Here is a 3634-nt window from a genome sequence, read left to right on the forward strand (position 1 = left end):
CTCTAGTCTATCCAGACTAATATAGATATTGAATAAGTAAGACAGAAAAAGAATGGTTGATGCATCTGAATTATGGTACTGGCAAAGAATATTGAATGTGCCATGGACTGAAAAAGGAGAACAAACGAGTCTTGGAAGAAAAATAACTAGACTGCTCCTTGGAGGCAAGAACGGCAAATAACAAGACTTCTTATCATGTATTTTGGACCTGTTATCAGGAGAGATCAATTAGTCCCTGCAGAAGGACATTATACTTGGTAAAGTGAAAGGGCAGAGGAAAAGAAAAAATTCTTTGATGAGATGGATTGACACAGTGGCTGCAACAATGAGCTCAATCCTATGAACCGTTGTGGCTCTCCGCTCCTCCTAGTGCAACAGGCAACCTGCTTCTTCCTCTTCCCGTGCAGTCCCAGCTGCATCCTGGAGACACAATGGTGAAGGTCAGAGTGAAAGAATTCAGCTGCATTGGGCACCTGGTCACCAGGACTGCTTTCCACTCTGGCAGAGTGGATATTGTTGCTACCAATGACCCCCTCATTGATCTGAACTACATGGTCTACGTGTTCCAATATGATTTCACCCACAGCAAGTTCAATGGCACCGCCAAGGCTGAAAAGCGGAAGCTTATCGTCAATGGGAAGGCCATCTCCATCTTCCAGGAGTGAGATCCCGCCCACATCAAGTGGGGCGAGGCCGGTGCTGAGTATGTCATGGTGTCCACTGGTGTCTTCACAACCCTAGAGTAGGCTGGGGCTCACTGGAAGGGCGGTGCCCAAAGGGTGATCATCTCTGTCCCTTCTGCCAATGCCCCCATGCTTGTGATGGGCGTGAACCATGAGGAGTAGGACAACTCCCTCAAGATGGTCAGCAATGCCTCCTGCACCACCCACTGCTTGGCCCCCCTGGTCAAGGTCATACATGACAATTTTGGCATCGTGGAAGGACTCATGACCACAGGCCACGCCAGCACTGCCACCCAAAAGACCATGGCGGTCCCTGTGGGAAACTGGTGTGATGGCTGTGGGGCTGCCCAGAACATCATCCCCGCATCTACTGGCACTGCCAAGGCTGTGGGCAAGGTTATCCCAGAGCTGAATGGGAAACTCACTAGCATGGCCTTCCGTGTCCCCACCCCCAATGTGCCCATAGTGGACCTCACCTGCCATCTGGAGAAAGCTTCCAAGTAAGATGACATCAAGAAGGTGGTGAAGCAGGCGGTCGATGGTCCCCTAAAGGGCATCCTGGGCTACACTGAGGATCAGGTTGTCTCCTATGGCTTCAACAGTGACACCCACTCTTCCACCTTTGATTCTGGGGCTGGCATTGCCCTCAACGACCACTTTGCCAAGCTCACTTCCTGGTATGTCAATGGATTTGGCTACAGCAACACATGGCCTCCAAGGAATGAGAGCCCCCCTGGACCACCAGCCGCAGCAACAGCACTAGAGGAAGAGAGGCCCTCAGCTGCTGGGGAATCTTTGCCCCCAACTCAATCCCCCAACATACTCAGAATATTCCAAAGCCCTTTTCATGCACCATCAATAAAGTACACTGTACCCGAGGGAGGGGGTAGAAAGAACCGTTGTGAAGATGGAGCAGGGCAGGTCAATGTTTTGTTCTCATATGGAGGGTCATTATGGGTCAGAACCAACTCGACGGCTCCTATAACAGCAATAGCTGATGGTGTTGAGCAGTTTTTCATATAATTGTTGGCCATTTAAATATTCTCTTTGATGACCTGTATATTTTAATTCCTTTGATGTCCCATCCCGCGGGACATTCAACGTGGATCCTGGAGGAGAGAGTGGGAATTGAGGGGACAAGAGGCACAGAGAATGAAGACAAGACAGTATCCTGATCAAGCCTTGTTTTAATGAACAAAGAGTTACAGCTTATATCGGCCAGCAAGAGGGGAAGCATCCGCCGCACATGCAAATTAGGCTACTTTGGCAACAGGCCAATCAGGGAGTTCAGGGGAGCGCACCCTGCCCGTGAGTCAGTAAGGGCTTACAGTCTTCAATTAGGTACTCTGCGGAGTGGCATGTTTCTGCAAATCAAGCACAGGTGAGGACAATCTTTTACCCAATCAAGGGGATACAGGACACAGGTGCTTATCTAAAGAGCATCACACCTTGTTTGCTCAAGCTTTACAGCTGCACTGCTGTAGGCTGGGGTAGAAGAATGCCCAGGGCTCAGGTTAATGAATTCCAAGTAATGGCCCGGCCTCGTGGCTCCGGACACTTTGAGAAGAATGGGAATTCCAGAACACTTCATTGTGCTCATGTGGGGGAGCTGCATGGTTTAAAATCAGGAAAGGTATATGTCAGGGTTGTATCAACATAGGGGGGTTAGAATCATAAGAAATCTCATTTAAAGTTGGTGTCAGAGAAACCATTTAAAGTTTATATCAGGATATGAATACGCATACATTTCCAATTTTTGATTGGGTTGCTTTTCTTTTTTGTTAGGTGGTAGAAGTTTGATATTTTTAATATTAGGCTTTATCTGACATATAGTTTCTGAAAATTTTCTCTCTTTTTTGCAGATTGTCTTTTTGTGTGTGTGTAGATTGTCTTTTCATGTTGATAAAATCCTTTGATGTACAAAGCTATTTCATTTTTATTAAGTCTCATCTACCATGTCTTTTGCTGCTCAAGCTTTTTATTTGATCATTTATAAGTAAACACTAGGGGAAAAAATTTAATAAATTTTAAAAATTGACTCTAAGTCCTACAGTCTCACTCCTAAAATTTCTTCTAAGAATTTTATAGTTTTGTATTCACATTTAAGTCCTGGATCATTTTGAATTGGTTTTGTATACATGTGGTGAATAGATTCTAATTAATTCTTCTAAATATTGAAATCCAGTTTTCCTAATGTGATTTATTGAAGAAATACTTCTTTCACCTATTGAATGGGCTCACCAACTGTTAAAAAATCAGTTGACCATAAATATTTGGACTTATTTGTGGAGTTTCCATTCTATTTCATTGTTCTATATATCCATTATTGTACCGATCCCGAGCTGTTTTAATTACTATAGCTTTGTTAGTATGTTTTGAAATCAGATGTGCATCTTTTCTTTATGTTGGTTCTTTATGTCTTATCACTTACATTAAGACTAAATCTTAAATATGTTTTCCTGAGTTCTTGAGTAGTTCTAGTGAATTACTGACCTTGAGGAGGTAAGGGACTCAGGTGATGTAGTCGTTATGTTTTGGGCTGCTAACCTCAAACGCAATGAAAAGATCCTATTTTGTACCCAATTAATCTGAATTACAGGTATCCTAAGGGCCCCTAAAATTGTGCATGGTGTCCTGAGGAAGTAGTGGAATCTCTAAATTTATAGCCAATTAATCCAAATGCAGGTGGCTTGGAGCTCCTCAAACTTACAACTGATGCTCAGGAGAACAGTGACTTTTAACCAGGGAAGCCTGACGTAACTCTGCGGGGTTAGGGTCAAAAGAAAACTCATCTGCAGCTGGTGTCAGAGAGCTATGTAAAGCTGATATCAGGAGATGTACACATATCATATCATAATGACACAGTGCTTTCTGTTCCTCAACATATGCATTTGTGTTTGTAGTTGTTATTGGGCGGTGCCCTCAAATAGGTTCTGGTTCACAGCACCCCT

General features: G+C 44.1%; 1 pseudogene; it reads left to right on the forward strand.

Moving 5' to 3' along the window:
- The first annotated feature begins 431 nt into the window (after window positions 1-431).
- Window positions 432-2483, forward strand: LOC142431675 (glyceraldehyde-3-phosphate dehydrogenase pseudogene; annotated as a pseudogene).
- The last annotated feature ends 1151 nt before the right edge of the window (window positions 2484-3634 follow it).

This window comes from Tenrec ecaudatus, chromosome 18 (assembly GCF_050624435.1).
Source record: "Tenrec ecaudatus isolate mTenEca1 chromosome 18, mTenEca1.hap1, whole genome shotgun sequence".
NCBI lineage: Eukaryota > Metazoa > Chordata > Mammalia > Afrosoricida > Tenrecidae > Tenrec > Tenrec ecaudatus.